The following is a 21,957-nucleotide window of genomic DNA, read 5'->3' on the forward strand; positions in this document are numbered from 1 at the left end:
GTTTTTTTTTACAAATGTCGGAATGGTTTTACTGATCTTAATGTTTATGATTTTGTTTCTCCTGTTTCTCACGGCCGAACCAGACTAAGTAGTTCTTTCAAGCCTCTTACTTTAATCGTATTCTTAAGCTCTGGAACTATATCTGTAAATTTTCACCCCCTACCAGTTTTTCAACTACTGCTTCCTTCTGCAACTTTGTTACTGAGCATATGTTTCACCTTTTGCACAATCACTTTGACATATCCTATCCCTGTACCTGGTCAATTGTACGATCCTTCCCCCTGCCATCCCTAGTTTTTTTAGCGTCTTTTAAATTTGGCGTCTTTTGGTTGATCGTGTTTTAATTATTATTTGTACCATGGGAGGTGCCTCGCATGGGTCCTCGCGTCCCTTTGCACATATATTTCATTTTTTTCTGAGCTGTTTAATTTGCTGTATGTAACATGTGTAATGGTCAATAAAGCTGTTAAAAAAATAGATTTTAGTAGTTCCTTATTCAAGTATTTGGTCCTAATTTTCTTAAAATTGTAACAAGTGGTTCATTGCAAATCCGTACACTTTAAATGAGTGTGGCTTTATTAAAAATATTATTATATTAAGCTCTAAAAGATGATAACAGGCTTCCAAGCAACCAATGTAATCAGAAAAGTACCAGTATGGTCATTACTTAATGGCCCATGCTCATGTCACCAAGAGTAACATCTCTATACCCAGTTAATTTACATTGTTAATGTTTCACAAGGTTTCCATGAGATTTTCCAAAGATGTTTAAGCTTTAACGTTTACTACACTTAAAGTGTATTTCACTTGTTCAATTTAACACATGTACTTGTAGTACTGCAACACCATGACGAATCAGAGAAGGCTTGATTTGCATGTACCATCTTATCTTAACTACAGTTTCAAGATGTCTCTTTACTGCTTGTCTTTTTTTAGCGTCACTGGTATTTGGACAGGCATAATTACCTGTTCTGTGCAATTTTTCGTTGAAATTTTTTTTGTATTAAAAGATAGATCCTTGCAAAGGAATCTGCAAATCCATCTTCTTGGGATCTGTACTCTGTCAAAACCTTACCATCTAGTGTCCTCCTTTTACATGTTTTGGGCAGGCCACATACAATGTCTTCTGTACTGAAGAGCAGTACCATGAAACTTTCAGTGTTTATTTGGTTGACTTTGATCAATTATGTGACTCAGAAAATATCCTATCTACATAAAACATGGATTCATTCTCAGGGATATCAAAGCAGACAATGTCGTTATTGTATGTGGTGCCAGTCCTCCTTCATATACTGGTGACTGTTCTCTTTTGGTAGAATGACCTATGCAGTCGGCTAAAACCTTCAATGTAGCTTCCTTTGTGCTTTGGGCAAAAAGTACATTTCTAATGATCCTGAGTTTAGACTGCAAAAAAGTCATAATTAATAGATTTAGCCACGTCTAAAAGGAGAGCTCTTGTCAGTTTATTTTCTAGCTCCTCATTATAATAAAAACTGTAATAAAACTCTTCAGCACTGGCTGTAGAAGAGTTTCTTGAAGGGGATTAAGAGACCAGTCCGGGGGGTGGGGAGGGAAGGGAAGAATTGGGGAGGTCTGGAACCTGAGGGCGACGTTCACACAACTTGCATTAAACGCATGCCAGTCAGCGGTATCTTCAAGCAGCTGAGGACCTTCGTTGTTGTTCCAGATGCAAATTTTCGAAGATAGAGAATCTTTTCTTTTTCAGAGGAAGTGTGCGATGTCAGCATCAGTTGAAATGATATTCTTTTGAGTGTGACTGATAACTTTGGTTTGGGAAAATGAGCCAAAACTGAAAGAAACTACGGTAAACTACTTCGAGTCTAGACATCACCAGTCGATTAAAGAGTATACACGTGATAACAGTGAATTAGTACATCAAGACGCCAGAATCGTATGGGCTTCTCTTATATCTTCTCTTAAAGTTTCCAGCTATGACTGCTTGCTTCGTGATTGTCCTCTGGCTGAAAGTACACGGCGTCTTTTAGAGATTTTTTCTGTTATTTGATTCGGTAACCTCTGATGTAACTACTTACAATGTAGGTTTCTCTAAGCCAGAATTAGCAACTCTAGCTAATAAAGTAAGAAAATTGTCTAAAATGTTTCTTGCGCTGCAAAAGTGTGCTTTAGAAGAAGACAAGCTAGAGCTAAAATGTCGTTATTAAAACTCGATGACGAAGAGAGATTTAGGATTCAATCATAAAGACATTTGTGGAAAACTTGAGATGATACCCGGATTTCATTTTTACATCACAGCAATCAGTTCCAAACATCAATCAAGTTTTCTCTTTAGTTTTAAATTTGAGTTGATGTTGTTATTGGCTATATAAAATGGGTTGAAAAGTTGGCAAACAGTTTAATTTACTGGAAGGTAGACTTATTGCAACATGTTAACATGAAACATAACAATAAATTTTATTGATATGTAAAAAGTATTAATTTGACTATCTACTGGCAAGTTGTTGTATTACATTTCAACCCATCTATTTTCCACAATTTGTAAACACCATTACAAAATAATTAGTATGGGAGACATACATCATGTTTGAAATGTTGTGTCTAAAGTAAGTGAACAGGATTGAGGAGGGTTTATGTGGGAAATAGGCTCTCTTGTCTGTATTGTTAATTTGCTAATGCTCCTGTTGTTAATGTTTTGATGAGGTTTGGCCATCAAGGTAAAGGAACAGAGGATTTTAGTAGGCAGTGACTTTTTTCAAACGTGGAAACTATCATCATGAAAGCCATACTTTTGCCTGATAACTCATTCTTATTCTGATAGTTTTAAGAAAGATACAATATTTTATTATAAATATTTGATGCATAGGCTGTGCACAAATATTTAATTTAACTATACTTTTACAGCCAATACCAATCCCTACACATAATGAAATGTTAGTGGTATCAGTGGAAAATGTATTAAACATCAGCAAGATTTGATGTAATTGTCTTAATTATATGAATATTAACTGATATTAGGAGATCTGAGAATATTAAAAAGAATGCAAAATTTTTTGGAAAAATAAGAACTCTGCTAGGCCAAATAAACAAGATTCTTAGAAAAAGGAATGTGTATTAATGAAAAAAGCTAAGCAACCATTTTGCCAGTTTTATATGTTGAAAACACACACACACCGATTTCTTCTAAACCTTTAGTTCAAGCCTGTCTTGACTTCAAAATTTTGATGCACACCTCAAAAGGAGAAGAAATAAATTTCAAGTTTCTATTTATACAGTTTAGGTTTGTCAGGTAAAATTGAGTCAAACAAAGAAATTTTCACAACTAATGTGATAGGTTAGCCTACCTGGAGCAATCAACTTCATGTACAAATAAGACTACATATGTACCGATGATGCACAAAAGAACCATCTGTGGTAAGAGGGCAGGCTTTCCTTTCTTCATTTAAAAAAATACTGAGGCTATCATCTTTCCACAAGCTCGATGGAAAGTGAGTGTGAGAGACTGATAGTGACTATGTTATTTAAGTAAATATCCAGAGAAAGATAAAAGGCAAGATATGGTCTGCACAACTTTCTTATTTCAATTTTATAACCTAGTAAGCTAAGTCATTTATATTTTTGCTTTGTGCATTATACAGATGCTAATTAATTTAACTTTCATGCTGGTTAAAGTAAAAACATGAATTAAATAGCAGAGCCCACTTTAATTTCAGTCCTTATTGAAGGGGAATCTTTGCTTTTCGAGTTTCCCACCCTTTAAAACTCGCATATCTTGTGACCAATTCCTTATATCAATTTTAAGTTTGGGTATGAGTATTGGTAAGAAACACCATGCATTAATAAAAGCTTGAGCAAATATTACATGTTACAATGTGGCAACTTACACAGCAAAATTATATAATCACACAATTTCAAACAAAGAGAGTCAGATAACTTGCTTCAACTTTTGAGGGCTTGAGGTAGAAAGAAATAAATATGGTAAACAGTTACAAATATTAATACAAAGTTGAAAATTTAAAAGCTAAGAGATACACATTATAATCATCAAATCCTATGCATTTTAACAAAAAAGGGTCATTTACCACTATAACTTCCCCCAATCATTCATACTAACAAGAAATTATTAATTTTTGTCACTAGGTGGTACTGTACTTACTATAGTTCCACTGACACAAATGCATTTTTCGAAATTTATCTCATAGCTTATGTCTGTACAGGTCATGTGCAGTGGCTGGTTCCTGCTTGGGGACTGACATTTAAGTTACCTCAGCAAACTGTAGTCATCAGAATTGCAAGCCAAGGTGTATTTACCAAGTGCTCAAGTTTAAAAAAGGAGTGACCTATTTGTTACAGTTGAGTTCACTCCTTTTTGAGGCCATCTTCAGCTTGGTCATCCTGTTACATGTGAAAACATCAAATGTACTCACATATTCAAATAGCTGCTTGAATCAAAGTTATAATTTTTTTTAATAACCTACTGCCTTTAACACTTTAATTCCTGATAGTGACTAGCATCTAATTTCCCCTTTCAATATCACCCCTGAATCAAACATTAAGGTTATGAGAATAAAGGCAATAATCATAAACTAAAGAACCTCTTGATTGTTAAACAAATTCTCCCTGCCAGCACATAACGAAATGTATTGAGAACAGTATGGAGAATATGCATACTGATGTTAGGGTTTAAAGGGTTTATAGTGCTCCAAAAATAGTAAATAGGGTTGGAGAGAAAGAATGAAAGCTCTGGAAACATTCTATGTTAAACAAAACTTTGTTATGAATGTTAGTTGTGACAGCAATGAAAGCATCTGTGAAGCTACAATAACAATTACCTTTCCATGTAAACAAACCATGATGAAGCATGATATGGGTAAATTTGATCTCACACAGTTTGAATGTGGAATCTGAAATCTAATAAACTTACTAGTGAATCGGAAAAAGCTCTTCGTGTTTTTCCTTCTTCTGTCATTCTAAATATAACAAATCAATCATGCCACCACTTCAGTGTGATTTTTTTCCAAGATGTGTACTTTTTCTTATGGTCATCTATTTTTAGTATCCATCTTTTACCAGCTGACATCTGAGAAGAATCAAGTCCACACTGGTGATTTATCACATTGTAAGCAAACCCTACAACTGATTAAATTTTGTTTGATCAGAAACATGAAGGGCAATAGAGGAAATTAGCTGGTACAATTCAAGTTTCCTTTCTTAAGTATTCTGTGATTATTTCTTCTATCATAGGGTAAAGTTTACAGTTTCCCTCATTTCATTGTCTTCTGTTCATCTGTTTGCTCTCTTAACAATCTTGATTATTGTTGCCAACAAATGCAAGGAGCACATAAAATGTGTACAGTTATTAACACTTTAATTCCAAAGAGTAACTAGTATCTAATTTCTCCTTTCGATATCATCCCTAAATCAAGCGCTAAGGTCACCTCTTCATTGTTAAACAAATTCTCCTTCCCAGCACATCAGGAAATGTATACATATATGTATGTATGCATATTGATATTACGGTGTAATGGGTTAAAGACATCATGTAATCAGTTTTACATATATATGTTATTCACCAGACGGGAGGTCCCTTTTTCCCAATAAAGACCAACCTTGGCTGGTGAATAACATTTTTATTTTGTTCTAAAACCTAACAAATGGTTGCAAAAAGAACTACTGCCTGCTGTGAGTGGGCCAGATGGGGAGAATACTGCCCGCTCACGAGTAACCAGTCAACTCGCCGACGGACCAACTCGCCGACACCAACTCGCCGACGTATAAAATCGAGTAGAGACGTCGGCGAGTTGGTCGTCAATCCAATACAACTTATTAGAAGTTAAACATACAGAAAAGTAAACGATATTTAGTAAAAAAACACTGGTGAACATTGGTGAACATCGGTGAACATCAAACAGAAGCTTAAACATCGGTGAACATTGGTGAACATGTTTTCTTAAAAAATCTGAGCGATTGACATGATGAGTCTTTACGGTGTTGTTGTCACACAATAACTCGTTCGCGTCTGAAGCGGATATAGTAATTGGTGATGTTTACTTTACTTTATTCGCCTTGAGATCCTTATAAACTTTGTTGCAAATAAAATGAAATGCTTTTTACTAAAGATCTTGTCTAGAAAGCCAAGTTTTCTTAAAAATTCTGACCGATTGTCATGATGAGTCTTTACAGTGTTGTTGTCACACAATAACTCATTCGCGTCTGAAGCTGTTAGAGTCATTGGTGAGTTTTACTTCGCTTTATTCGCCTTAAGATCCTTATAAACTTTGTTGCAAATAAAAATAAATGCTTTTTACTAAAGATCTTGTCTAGAAAGCCAAGTTTTCGTTAAAAAATCTGAGCGATTGACATAATGAGTCTTTACGGTGTTGTTGTCACACAATAACTCGTTCGCGTTTGAAGCTGTTAGAGTCATTGGTGATGTTAACTTGCTTTATTTGCCTTGAGATCCTTATAAACTCTGTTGCAAATAAAAAGAATTACTTTTTACTAAAGATCTTGTCTAGAAAGCCAAGTTTTCGTTAAAAAAACTGAGCGATTGACATGATGAGTCTTTATGGTGTTGTTGTAGCACAATAACTCGTTCGCGTCTTAAGCTGTTCTAGTCATTGGTGATGTTCACCAATGTTTAAGCTTCTGTTTGATGTTTACCAGTGTTTTTTTTTTTACTAAATATCGTTTAATTTTCTGTATGGTTAACTTCTAATAAGTTGTATTGGATTGACGACCAACTCGCCGACGTCTCTACTCGATTTTATACGTCGGCGAGTTGGCGTCGGGGTAATTGTGAAGAAGAGCTCCCCAAAAAACCTGTCGGCCGACTGTCGGGTTAAGAAAAAAGGTTACCGACAGGTTAAGAAAAAAGAAAAATTGTGTTAAAAACGAACAGTTAACGTGACATAACAATCCGTAATGGTGATGTATGACTCGACAGACTTCACCTAACTTCACCACGCACAAAACGGCTCCTTTAGGAGCCACCAAATCTTGAAAGTCAATTGTCAACGTATTAAACATGTTGGATGTCGTTTTCATGCGAAAACCGAGAGAAAACATTAAGGTTTGTGTTAACGTTTCACGGACAAGCTACCGACAAGCTACCGACAGGTTACCGACACATTACCAACAGTCGGCCGACTGTCGGCCGACAGGTAGCCTATATTTCAGGCAAAACCTGTCGGCCGACAGTCGGCCGACAGGTTTTTTGGGGAGCTCTTCTTCACAATTACCGGCGTCGGCGAGTTGGTCCGTCGGCGAGTTGACCGTAATTCGCTCACGAGCTGAGAAAAAAATAAATGTAGAGTATTGCTCGAATATATAATTGTGTTGAATGCAACTGCCTGGTAAACGTCAGTCTATGGTCTTCTACTCTTCCACCTTGGAGGGTGCCTTGTGTACATAAAAATTGAAGTTTAGTGCTTTTACCAAATTTTTTGGCTACAAAGATCAACAAAGAACAACAGCCACACCGAAAAAATATTTTTCATGAAAGACATCTCTACAATGGTAGGTAAACACAACGTACATGTTTCAGTGAAGCATGTTGAGCATCGAGGTATGATTGTCAGTTTGCTTTTCTTTACTTGAAAACAGCTTATTTCTATCAGCTTTGAAAACTTCTGTATCCTCACTTTCAAAGAAAAACATTTCCCATGAACATTTAAACATTAAAGACATAAGTTACCAGCAACAGGTTTTTCCATTGTTTCATAACATCAGATTCTCATCACGTTTTTTTGTTACATTTGAAAGCATAAGAAAACTTTAATCATTACAATATAACGAAATCCTCCATTTTAACTGTTTTAGTCCCAACTAGTGACCTAGACAGAACTTCTCCTTACACTATCAGCACAATATCAAGCAGACAAGTAATGAGAATAAAGAAGAATATCAATTAGGGGATAAATGGTTGATCAAATTCCAAATTCTCCAACCTAACATCACATAAATTGTATAGTAGACAGTAAAGAGACTTACTAATGAAATCTTAAAAGTTAAAGGGGTATGTAATCATATGTACCAGAAAGACAGCAAATAAATGAAACATACTCAAGTAAAGTGTTCTTATGTACAATGAAGTTTCAAACTAACTGAAATTAAGTTGACTCATGATTCAGATTTTAGTTTAAGAAATGTGTAATATCTCTTTACATGGATGAAAAGAGAATGCCATTAATGAATTTTAAAATAATAAATGCAAAAACAATTAAAGATGGAATTTAAAAAGACTGATAAAATATGGCATATTTATTCACTGAGATTTTAATCATTGGCTGGCACACAGAGATATAAAAGAGGCTTTGTGAAAAAGACTAGGGAAATAAAATTAAAGATTCAGGAGGAGCAATTATGATATCAACTAGTTTATTGATGTTCTCACCTGAATTCAGTCTGTGAAGAGAACTCTGCAACACTTCTGTTTTATCTTCTCACTCTTGAATTAAAACATAAAACTTAATTATTTGCGGGCAGGTTAAGTAGGAGATTAAAGGAATGGATATATGTTACATAAAAAGAAACCCCTTACAATAAAAAACAAAGCAGAAGCATATTACCTACTTGTCTTTGCTTCTGAAGAAAGCTATAATAGGTATTTTTTAAGCAATTATCTACCTAATTATGTAAACCGGGTGCAATATACAGTCGTAAAAGCAATCATTTATTCTAACCTTCCTCCTTCAAGGGTGCCTTGTGTATCAAATATATCAAGTTCAGTACCTTCAGAGTCATAAGCCAGGCTTTTGAGGCTACAAAATAATAGAATAATCAACGCTTTATAGCAGGTCAATTTACCGAGAGTAAATTAAATACAGTTTCCTAAAATTGTATCGAAAGTTTAAAATGTGCTTCACTTGTGCTACATATACGGATTTATCGTTTTAAATTACTGTTGAAATTCCAAGAGCATTACTCAATTAATCCAAACCCATTCCAACAGGTCCTAGACATGTTTCTTAAGCAACAGAAGTCCATTAAATATGTGAAAAAGGCAATAAGCAGTCTAAAAACAGTGGAGTAAAATTGAACAGACAATCAGCATCTGCTCAACCAAGTGAGTAGTTTGCATGGAAATCGTTACAACCGCGAGAAGCCAAATCACATCACCTACCACTGCTGTTCAGGGCCACTGGGTCAGAAAAAGTTAACCAAAGAGCTGTACAAAGGTGCCCCACTATGATAGCGAAGCTAGTTGGAGTTTTTTATACAAGTCTTCTGGTGTCCAGATCTGAAGTATCAAGTTCCAATATCCACTCCATTCTTGCATGAGTCAACCAACTGCACACCATCAGAGGAGGAAACACAAGGGGATACCTTCTCTCACCACTGTTGAGGTCAACTTCTACTGAAAATTATTGTGTGTTATGAAAGATCTTCACATTATTCACAGATGTGTACATAATATTTACTTAGCTCCGTGTTCTTTGCTGGAGTAATATTGGAGGCTATTACCTCCAATATTAAGTTATTTGCTGATGACACCCTGTTGTATGGTCTGGTACACAAATCCAATGATGCAATCAGTCTCCAATCTAATCTGGACAAATTAGTTGAATAGGCGAAGATGTGGAAAATGGCCTTCAATTCATCAAAATGATATGTTCTACGCGTTTGCAAAAGCAAGTGTCCTTTTATACACCCATACACTATGCTCGGCCATACCCTACAGGCTGTAGATCACTATTCTTAACTCGGAGTTCCTCTGTCAGGGGACCTAACCTGGAAGCCATATATCCTGAACATTACAAACAAAGCCAATTCAACACTTGGCTTTGTCAAGAGGAACTTGCATCATTGCCCACAGGAGGTTAAAGATCAGGCCTAAAAATTGCTAGTGAGACCAATGTTGGAATATGGTTGTACTGTGTGGGATCCACATAGAGCATATCAGAAATTATGGCTCGAACAGGTCTAGTGCAGGGCAGCACATTTCGTAACAAGAACTTACACAAGGGGGGATGGATGCGTAATCAATGCTCTAAAGCAACTTAGTTGGCCAACTCAAAAAAAGAAGACAAATACGCTAGACTGACACTGATGTACAAATCTTCAGTCTTCTCTAAAAACCATCTCATACACTATCTCATCCACTGGAATTTATCCCACTTCAGCCATCCCGTGACACGTACAAATACAGCTTCTGGCTGAGAACTATCACTGACTGGAATATCCTGCCACCTGATTATTTAACATTGGATTCAACTGCAAAATTTAAAGCCAGCATCTCTGACTACATTTTTGCAGTGTGATGTGTACCTTTTACCTCTTTCCTCCTATTTTTGTATTTCATAGCTGTAGTGCTTTAGTTATTAGTTAGGAGCTTGCGAATATGTCTGTTATAGATATTGCAAGATGATATATGTAAATATTAATATGTTAATGAACTGTAGTTTGTTGAAGTATTTTTGGTTTTCAGATGACTTTTTGTCTTTGACATTGCTTATTTCTATAGCTTGACTGTCATTCTTTTAATAAATATGATGTTCCCCACATACAAACAAATCACCACGAGCGATGTGAAATGAGACTGTTTGCATTTAGATGTGTAAACACTGAGGTGAGCACCATGGAGAGGTTTAGTTAAGTGTTTCCTACCTTAAAAAATCAAACTGCTAGAAATTGGTAGCCTCCCTATTTCGTAGGCCAGTTTTTTCTATTACTATTCTTGTAATGTATTAGTTAACACCTATCATTTTTTCTTTAATTCTTACTTACTTATTACATATTTGGTGTAACCTTTTCCTTAATTGATTTATTTTTTTCAACACAGTCTAAAATGATTTGATGATCAATAGAGAATATACTTCTAATCAAACGCAACCACAATTCCCTTTATAAATAACTTTTGTCTTGTCAGTGCTATACGACAGGAGTAGAGAGTATATTGATTTTCATTAACTTATCTATACCTTGCAGGCAAAACCAAAGGTAGAACTTTTTAATTTTCTCACCATGTCAATAAACTTTGGGGAGAGTAGAAAATATTTTTTTGTGCACTCACAGGCACTTAAGAAGTTAGTAGTTGGTTATTGTGCAAATATGATATTTCAACAATAGTTTGATCACACAAGGATTGTGATGGCCTGTATATTTCATTGCTTTAATCCAGATTCAACCATCAAAAACTGGACAGTAGCATTGGATAAAATACATTATTCTATGATGATGTATTACTGCACATCTCTAATAACTCCCTATAGTTGAATATTCTTTGCTTGATTAGCAAGCATTGCTATCAGCTTTGAATAATGATGAGGATCTTCAAAAATTTATTAGGGTAATCTCACTAATAAAAGACAATCCTGCACACATAGCCATGGTCTCCACACATCAAGAAATGGGCAGGGGAAAAATACCTTCAAAATCCTAACATAAGGAAAATTGAATGAAAGAATTGTCTAGAGTGTTATGGTCTAGACTTGGAGAAGATTACAGAATGGGTAAAAGTGAACAATAACTACCACGTTTGGCGGTTGGTAACCTGTTGGCCAACTGTCCGCCGACATGTTAATGACACATTACCAACACATTACTGACAGCCAGCTGACAGTGTTAACCAGGCTGTACATATCAATTTTGTATTTAACTACTTCCTGACTTGTATTTTTACACGAAGATAGGCTTGTTTGCTTAGTAGCAAAAAGGAAGTTTTCAATCGCCCTAAAATGCATTGCAAAACCATAGTTTACAATACTTCGTGTATGTCTGATTATAAGCTTTCTTTTCTTGTAACAGGTTGTGATCATCGTCCTTTTTGGTGTATTTTGACAATTAAAATATTAAAGTATACCTTTTTTTTGGCGTTTTATTGGACTTCATCTTATTTTATTTACAAAAGAAATCAACACCTTGGTCATTGACTTTTATTTTATTTGGTAGCTCTTAGAGGAGCCGTTTGTTTAGGCTTGAACTAAATGCACTTAGTTCGGTGGAACAATCTCTGCTATGTGGGACAACATGTGATTGAATCTGTCTCCCTGCCTTGCCTTTGGATGAAGTTTACTCCAGTTGAACTCGTCAAGGTAACTTAGTAGTTTGGCTTTCGCGGTCCCATTCATCGCCCTCAGCTTCCTTTTCACTTGACTCCAGAGTTCCTCTATGGTGTTGCTGTGTGGATGGCAAGAGCTTGTCAGAAATGATCACGGTACCAGGTTCAATGAACTCGCGCACTAGTCTGGTTACTAAGGTCTCTCATTGGCGATCTGGAACGCGAAAAAGTAGACTTCGCCCAGTATCTCGCTCTACCATTTAAGATCTTAATGGAGCAGATATTGCGGATTTTGCATTGCCGGAAATCAGGGACATTTCGAGCCCGCTAACAATTATCAGCGGTATATCGTATTACACTCCGGAACAATAGAGTATCAAGAGAATTCAATATGGCGGCGATCACGGTATATAGCCGCAAACGCTAATCACACGTATTTCAAACTTTACTAGAACAAACTTGACACATTGTTGAATACGGTAACTGAAAATGACAAAATTACAAACACGCGAATGAGCATAAAATAACTTACATCGTATGAGTGAAAGTACTAGAAAACGACAAAGCGTGATAAACAAGGATACTTACAAGACGAATGTGACCAACCTAAAGACGAAAACATGAAACCCAGAGCTAGATATGTAACGGTAATTTTCACAAACTAGACAACTAACCAAATAAATTACGTGCAACCAATATATATACGATATGCAAATAAATATAACAAGTACAAAACTGGTAACTGACAAAGGACACTAATGGAAGACGAGAAAATAAACACCTAACACGAAACTATGAAACACCAACACTAACAAAAAATGATAGTACAAATTCTTGCGCCTACACACGGCTCGATCTGCAAAGAAGTGTTTCGTACCATGAATTATACAATTTGAGCACCGTTTCTTATATGTTGAACTGATTCCTGAGGATGTCTATGCATCTCAAATATTGAGTTCTACCATGTTCACCATCGTCATTCAAAGGGTGACAGGAGACTTCCAAGATATCCAGTTGTTGTGGTGTGAGGTGAACATTAACTGCTGGTATTGAGACCTGGTAATCTTCGTCGTCTAACGGGATTGGTCCATCTGGATCAAACCCATACAACGGAATTTCATTTGGATGTAGAATACTCTCAACTCCAGAGTATCCAGAGTGCATGTTTTCCAAAATCCCAGAGGCAAAAATTTGTAGGGGAGATAATTGATGTTCACTGGAGACAGGGTGACTGTTCCATTGACTAGTAAAGTGTTGCAATGCCCTATTTATCCTTGGTATGTAGACAAAGTGCAATGAAAATAAATGTACTTCATTTAACAGGTCAAGAAGACCCATGTCTTCCATTCCACCCAAGATATTGGCAAAGTGATAAATGACACCAGCGTAAACATTTCATTGTAAGCACGCTCAATGCGGCAGTTGTGGACAAAGCTTCCCGTTATGATACTTCCTCTGTTTAGTCCTCTATTTTCCAACATGTACTGTGCCACTCCAACATTTTCCAGTCCATGATCGCTTCTTACTCTTGAAGGTAAGCCAAACTCTTGTACTCCCTTGATGAAGAGCTCCAATACTGTATCTGCTCGGTTGTTATCAGTTAGGGTGGTATACACAATATCATATGCAGTACAACAAATACAGCTGCAATTATCAATAAGGCTATGGGACCCCACTGCCATCGATACATAGTTGAACACTGCAAAAATCACACATTTAGTCTTGGAGTTGATGGATCCAGTGACACTGATGTCAAGAAAATGAATCCAGTGACGATAAAACTGTTTGATATGGACAAGTCAAAATGTGTGACAAACCACTTCTATGACATGTGTATCACAACTGGTCGCAATGCATCCAAAGCCGAAGAAATCTTTAATGCTGTTCAGGAGAAATTCAGGGCTGACAGTATCCCTTGGGCCAATGTAGTAAGCCTGAGTGTCGACAACACTCACTTCATGATCCGAAAGAACAATTCCTTTGCATCTTGGTGTACGCAGATCCAGATATTTAGATATTTTTGTTAGTGGCTGCCCTTGTCATCTGATGCACATAGCTGCCAGTAATGGTCACGACTCTTTTGCAAAAGTAATTGATGCGAACATTGAAGATTTGCACATTGATCTCTACTACTGGTTTGAAAGAGGCACCAAGAGAAAAGGGGTATTACTTGAGTACATGGAGCTTTGTGGACATGAGTATGCCAAAATATTGAAACATGTGTCGACAAGGTGGCTGTTATTGGAAAGGTGTGCGCAGGGAACACTTGAAAAGTACAGTGGACTCAAGTCGTACTTTCTAGTGAAGAGTTTGCTGACCAAAGATTTTCAAGGCTGCGAGATGCTTTCTCTAATCCTCTAACAGAAGTTGCTCTGCTATTTCACCATGCATCAATTCCACTTTTCAACAACTTCAACAAACTGTTGCAATCTGAAGAGCCTATCATTCACATGCTTCATGATTCCACCATACAACTGGCATGGTCTCTGGCCAACATGATCATTAAGCCACAAGTTCTAAAGGATACACCAGTTACAGAACTGAATTTATATGATCCACAGATTTATAAGCCAGAGCATTCAATCTTTATGGGGGTTACCACAAAGTTCAAGCTTCAAAAACTTCTCAATGATGGAGACATTAGTGAGAGGCAGCATTCCTGGGTATTTAAAGCAGCTCAAGCCTATTATAAGGACTCCCTCAGTTACATTTTGACAAAATTTCCACTGTCAAACAAACTAATTATAAAAGCAAGATGGATTGATGTAGGAAGCAGAATAGATTCAAAGTGGGAGAGCGTGGAATTTTTCATAAACAGATTTAAAGCTTTTTTTCAACAATTGCCTGTTGACAAGCTTTATGACGAGTTCTGTGACTACCAGACACTCCCTGATGAATGTTTTCGGGATGATGTGCTGAAGGAAGCTAAATAAAGTGATTGATGGAGAAGAGGATGGAGGTGCTTTTTCATTACAGAGTGGATGTCTTGTGGTGGCATATTGCTTGGCTTGTCATCCCTGGCACAACTGCTAAACGATTCAAACATTTGCCAAAAGTAGCAGGACTTGTTTTAGTCTTGCCCCATAGTAATGCTGGGGGGGAATGATTGTTCAGTATTGCGAGGAAAAACAAGACTGAGAGCAGAGCATTGATGAAGCTGGAGGGTACACTGTCAAGTTTGTTGTTAAGGTCCACACATGTTTCATGTAAATTATAAGCGAAAAAAAAACACTTGCTCTTAATTAGAGCCTGTGTTTACTTGGTTTTGTCTGCCGGTCAATCAATCTCCAGATTTTTACGGAAATCTCCAGATTTTTTTACATCAGTCTCCAGATTTTTGGTGTTTTGAGGTTGAGAGGTCTACAGATGGCCAACAGTATCTTTTGGGAACTGTTGTTCACTTTTACTACAGAATGAAGAAAGGCATTTGCATCACCATGTTTTCAATTGTTACTGTTTTCAGAACAGTGGATTCCAACTTTAAAGCATTTTGCGCAAACAATGTGTACCTATTGTTCAATAAAATTGCTCACCACACTGGTGACAGGTCTTTCAGTGGGGCTGCCCTGAGACTCTGGAATACCCTACCAGAGAGTATAAGAAACACCAATGACATTCATCAATTTTAAAAAAATTAAGACTCACTTATTTAAATAGGCGTTTTTAGTTTGAAAGTTATGATTTCTCGTTTTAATTTTTAGATGTGATTATTAATTCATTATATCATTGTTATTGTTATTCTATTTTTGTCTTATTTTTAGTTTTATGTGAAGTAGTTTTAACTTGTATATACATATATAATGATATTGTAATGCACAAGTGAAAATTTATATTGATATTTGTGCAATAGAACTTTAATAAATTATTATTATTCTTGTACAACTCCTCTCAGAGGAACTTCAAATTTTAATGATGGTCTTTTAGTCCAAAAATCAATAAATTTACATGTGCCAAAGGACACTTTTTAGGCACTGAATATACCCCAGGTATGAGGTATAGAAACTTAGATTATCTCAAATCAACTGAAAGTCAAATTTTCCAAGCTTTTCTGAGAGGAGATTTTATTGAAGGTTGGTAAGAATGCCACTGATGTAAACTAATGTGGTGAGTCGAGGATTCAGCTTCCTCACAAGTTCACTCAACCCAGCCAAAAGATCACATCCACCACAATATTTTATTTCAATCACTATTTACCTATTAAAGACAAGGAGTTCAATAAGAAGGATTTGCAATATTGCCATATATGACTTCCATATATTCACAACCGTTTTTCCTTTTAATATTGTCTTCCCACTGAACACAATCCTTTATCAACCTAGTAACTCCCTCATTAGGATTCTCTATCATTTCATCAAGGTCAGCTTCCATTTTCTTAGCAATTGTTTGTTTTCTAGAGGTATTGCACACTTAAGGTCTACATAAATTTTGTTGGGAAGCATATCTGGTGTTGTACCATGAACACTACTTGTATATTGATAATGATTTTGGAAGGGATCCACTTAAGCAGGCCTATGTGCCATAGGTGCAAAAACTTTTCATCAAATTTGTTTATCAATACTACAATCATACCGATCTCTTAAATCTCCAAAGGGTATATACATGACTGATGATGTGTGGCACACAGTATCTAGTTCTCTTTGTTCACTTTTACAAAGCTATTTTCACTTAGTTATTTTTTATTTATTAACTTTCATAGATGCTGCCTAAATTGTGCATGAAGCAAATTTTTCTTTCCTTTTTCTGGCTGGTAGTTGTATCTAAGATTTGAAACTGTTGGTCTCAGTTCCTGGTGACTCAGGGACCATTTTTTTTATTATGTTGTGTAATATTTTACACACTGTCATACATTACAAATTTCAAATACAAATTACTTAGAACACTGAGAAATAGCAGAAGTGAAGAGGCTGGAGGCTAAATAGCTGCTACGTTTTCAAGTCGGCTTCCAGTTCACTTAAGTTGCTTAAATAACACAAATGAGGGAGAACAGAACTATACTTAAAGAAAATAGTAATAATGATAATGATGATAATAGTAATGACGATGATGATAAGGTAGATATTAAGGCAAATGTTTAGAGTGTTGCTCAGAGAAATTGAAGATTTTAAGTTACAATAAGTCTAGTAAGATTTTTTCATATAGATTAGTTCCTGAATAGACAATTGTTTGTTCGCCAGAGTTATTTTACACTTAAGATTTATGTAAATTTTGTTGGGATGCACATCAGTCTTGTATCCACGAATACTACCTACATATTGAAAATTGGAAGGGATCCACTTAAGAAGATCTTTGCGCCATAGATGCAAAACCTTTAAATTAGTGTTGATACACATTTACTGTTCGAATTTCTTGGATGTTAAGCAGATGGAGGGCACTATCTCTTTAGTTATGCAATGTACCAATAGTGGTGGGACAAAACTCCCCCATGTTTGTTCTAAAGTGAGGAATCAATAATTGCTAAGAAGATACACATTTAAAATGCATCTTCTCCTCTTCTTTGTTAACCAGTGTTTGGTTAGCAGCGTGGCTGTCACTTGGGATTGAAATTTACAGAGTATTCTAAGGTTAATCACAATTATTATCTTGAAGGAAATGGTGAGTGAGTTAGCACAGCTCTTGCATCCCCAGCATCTGAATAAGTCATAAAATACCATGAGTGGTTGTTTCCCTGCATTGTTCACCGAAGCTTCTACACTGTATGTTTTCTTGAGAAAAACTAAACAACTCAAGTGGCATATCCACAGAAAATTCTCTATGCCAGGGGTTTGCTAGGTTAGGCCTCATATGCAGACAATGAAATGTTTTTCCATGCATTTTTCTTAGGGACTTCCTGACCATCCCTCTTGAGGGTATTAATATTTGCACGTCAAAAATCTTCCTCTACAATGGGTGTATTTGCTATCTAATGCAGCTACGGCACCTTTGAGCTCACTGTAAAGATTATTGACCTGCTCTATACTGCTGCCACTCACAGTTTCAGTAGATCACATTTACAGCATTGAAGGGGTTGTCAAAGGCTTTCACAAAATTGCAAACAAGCTGCCATCTTGAACTTTACGCACACCTCTAATGCAACATTGACAGGGTGGTCTGGCCCCACAGTGTCCATCCCAAAGTACAGCCGCTTTTCTAGAGATAAAATATTTACCACAGACAAGGCTGTGATCCAAAATTTTGTCTGCGCACTCTTCCCTACTGATTGCAGAAATCTATTTGTTTCACCTCTCCTTGGGAAGTTTCCATACTTCTCCTTGACCAGTAAATATTGAAGGTATTCTTCTGGCGATTAAAATGAGATCACAAAACTGAAAACGATCTATAGGCCACGTAAGCATATACGTTTCCTATTTTTAAACATATGGTCATAGGTTTACTAACATAGTAAGCTATACATGTCTATTACAATTCTTGAAGTACCATAAGTATTTTGTCAAGAACTGTCACGAACAGTCACGTGTATTTCGTAATCGAATTGTTATGTAACGATTAGTCACGCATTTATAGTTTTGTTTGTTCAGATCGTATTTTATTCCAACTTGATTGACCAGTTTTAGGCTATGATCAAATTACTTATATATATTTTTCTACACGTACAATTTTAGAACACAATTAATCTCGATAGGTTAATAAACGAATGCAAAGAGTACAAGCGTAGTTTTTACGAGTTTATAACATGGCGCCCAACGTGGGGCAGTGAGTCTCGACAATCTCAAGATGACGGAGGCCCTTCCTCGACTACGAGCTAAGCGCGTGGCAAATAGAGGAGTTGTTACGAAATTAATCGAAGAATCGGATGCAATTTTGGAAAAGGATATCGCACTACTGGACATGAAAACGAGAAACCGGCTAACGAGGATAGATGCGATGTTAAAGGAAAAATTACAACCTATCAGCGAGCTCGACGAGCAAATATTAATCGCCAGCGAAGTTGACGAAATCATGAAGGAGGTGGAAGAGGCCGATTTTTTCAAAATGCGTCTCGTGGCTGCCATCGCGAACATCTCAAAAAGCACCACACCCGCAGTACCGAAAATGTCTTTACCACAAGAGAAGTATACGATCAACGCTTCAACTCTTCCCGCCTCACCCTCGACCTCTAGCGACGCTTCAAATCCACCCGCTTCAACATCGATCTCTTGCGACGCTTTAAATCTGCCCGCTACAATCTCGACCTCTAGCAACACTTCGATTCCACCCGCTTCAACATCACCCTCTGTTAACGCTTCGATTCCCCTCGATTCATCAGCATCTTATTCGCACCCTAATTCGACGGGTTCAGCACCACGGCCATCGAAATCAAGACTACCCAAGATCACATTGCCAAAGTTCAAAGGAGATGTTACGCAATTTCGAAGTTTCTGGGATAGCTTCGAAAGCACAGTGCACACGAATACCGACCTCACGAAAATCGACAAGTTCAATTATCTGGTATCCCTGCTAGAAGAAACTGCGTCTCGCGCTATCGCTGGATTGCCGATCACCGAAGAAAATAGAGAGTTTAAGATACCTGGACGACTGACCTCGAGGACGGCTGACCGGAAGTAAATTTCGCGTGTAGACCACAATGCGCATGCCTGGTCCACGCGGATTGCAGTCCTGTTTGTGTCGAGGACATGCCGTCCACCAGTCAACGTGAGTACTGTTACTATTATTTCCCCATAAACTTCCGCATGTTTTTAGATTTTCGAACTTCATAAGGTGAACATTGTTTGTCACTTTTTTGTTTTGGGCAATAAAACCACTGACAAGCTGGTTAAAATTGTAAAAGTGATGTGCACTGTGCACAGCCACGGTGGAGCATTTCGACTGAACACGTGCGTTAAATTTTCTTGCTTTACTAAAAAAAAGTCCCTAGCTCTTGAACCCGCTTATCCTCTGAATGAAAGATGTCTTATCTTGTATTAAACCTCAATCTACACGGTCCAAATGCTTTTCCCTTGGTCAGTTAGGAGCGAGAAATCAGTGAAATTGTTTTATCTTCCTTCTCTTTATTTACAGGATTAGCGAGCATGGAATGGAAGGAAGAGCACGATCTCCTTCTCTGCCGGCAAATACTCGTCTGTCAGCCATACAAATTCAAAGAAAGAACGGTCGAAAGAGGCAAAATTTGGGAAGAAATTTCGAATCACCTTAATACCTGTGAGACCGCCAAATTCCGTGTAAACAAGCGATCTGTATGAGAGCGATTCAAATTGATCAAGGAAAAGTTTAAGCGTAAAATTCGAGAGGAGGAAAATTCGTCGGGGATTGACGTGGAACCCACTTCGGAGCTCGAACAAGCCCTAGAAGAGATTTGCTCTTTCGAAGAATCTTTCCCGGTTGAAGAGAAAGAATCCAAGCAAGCCTCCGTCCTCCGACAATTTTGGCCTTATATGCCATATTAATCATGCAAAGAACTTGTTATTCATCACAAATGACGGCGGAAAGGGTTGGAGAAGCTCCAATGACACAACTGACGAGCAGTATGAATTTTCGAGCGGAATTAAACTCGGTTATCTGCCTTCGTCGTGTTGGTCGGTTCGAGTCACATGGCGTGAGGTATCTCGTGGGAAGGATCAAGCGGTATCCAAATTCAACCTCCACATTTCAGATAACTCGTGTGGCAATAAGCGGGGATGTGTCCGGGATGTCCGGGCCCTCGGAAAAGTCCAAGTGAAGTGTGTGTTCAAGAACGCTGGCAAGAAATCATCGGGCTGTACTCTGTGATTGTTGTAAAGGGCTAAGTCACATAAAGTGTGCGAAGGTGACACCCAGCGAATACAAACGAATTCAGGATTTGCCAATCAAGACTTGGGTCTGCTCAGCGTGCATAACTATCTCCACGCATAACCTTTTACCATTTCATGGAATTGGTAACACCACTCTTGAAGATTTATTCACGAATGAACCAGCTTTCATGGATTATACAGATCTGATTGACTCTCAGGACCGTGATTTTGCAAGTTTTATGGCTGCTCGAGCGAAGTATAGCTCTAATTTCTTGATAGCACATTTGAATATCAACAGCTATCAGAATAAATTTGAAGAGATGAGGGAAATTATACAAAAGTTAAGAATTCAAGTGATGTTCATTGGTGAAACCAAAATTGACTCTTCTTATCCCGATGCACAATTTACTATACCAGGGTACCAGCTTTACCGAAGTGACAGGAAGAAAGGAGGAGGTGGTCTCTTGGCTTATGCGTCATCTAACGTGATCTACAAACGGTTAAAAGTTCCTGCTAGCTACGTAACTGTCGAATCCTTGGTTTTGGACGTTGAGCTCAAAGGGAGACGTGTTATTGTGGCTGGCTTGTATCGCCCTCCCAAATCTCTTGTAAACACGTATCAATTTCAAATGGAAGAGGAGATTAATCACTTTTGTAACTGGGCTTCACTGCAGGGACATGCATTTGTGTTATTAGGGGATTTAAACCTTGATAGACTCCGCCCTGATAAGCCTGAAGGCAAGTTGTTGATTGATATAGAGGAGACCCATGGACTTGAGTGTATGATTACAGAGCCAACAAGGATTCAAACAAGGGCTGGTAGGACTACCAAGACCCTCATTGATGTTATCTTGACTAATGAAGCACAGTTATTTGTCCAGAGTGGGATTTACGAACCGGGTCTTAGTGACCACACACTAGTGTATGTTCTCATGCAAGACAAAGCAGCTAAAGTCAAGCCCAGAATTATCAAATTCCGTTCAGTTAAGAACTTTGGAGGATCGGGTTGGTTTTATAAGTACACTACTGACGGAGATTGTCAATGACCATATGCCATTAAAACAAATGCGTGTTAGAGATCAGGATGTGCCATATATGAACTCAGAGTGGAAGGAGGCAATACGGGCAAGACGCAGGGCCGCTAGGCGATACAGGAGGACAAACGCTCCAGAGGATTTGATTAATCTTAAAAAGTTGCGAAATGAGGCGACTAGACTGCGTAGGAAAGCAATAAAGAGCTATTGGAAAACAAAAGCCGAGGATCTCAAGAACAAA

At 37.4% G+C, this 21,957-nt stretch overlaps 1 long non-coding RNA gene and 1 pseudogene across 2 annotated transcripts; one reads left to right on the forward strand and one right to left on the reverse strand.

The window, feature by feature from the left end:
• Positions 1-578: 578 nt before the first annotated feature.
• Positions 579-9,237, reverse strand: LOC149040059 (uncharacterized). Its single transcript, XR_016180024.1, has 4 exons — positions 9,101-9,237; positions 8,661-8,738; positions 8,372-8,425; positions 579-1,404 (listed from the first exon to the last, which is right to left on the reverse strand). It is a non-coding gene; the product is annotated as an uncharacterized LOC149040059 (long non-coding RNA).
• A 4,132-nt stretch (positions 9,238-13,369) lies between these two features.
• Positions 13,370-18,412, forward strand: LOC149040060 (uncharacterized; annotated as a pseudogene). The gene has a single exon (XR_016180023.1). The product of XR_016180023.1 is annotated as an uncharacterized LOC149040060 (transcript).
• Positions 18,413-21,957: the final 3,545 nt, after the last annotated feature.

This window comes from Pocillopora damicornis, chromosome 9 (assembly GCF_964200805.1).
Source record: "Pocillopora damicornis chromosome 9, jaPocDami1.2, whole genome shotgun sequence".
NCBI lineage: Eukaryota > Metazoa > Cnidaria > Anthozoa > Scleractinia > Pocilloporidae > Pocillopora > Pocillopora damicornis.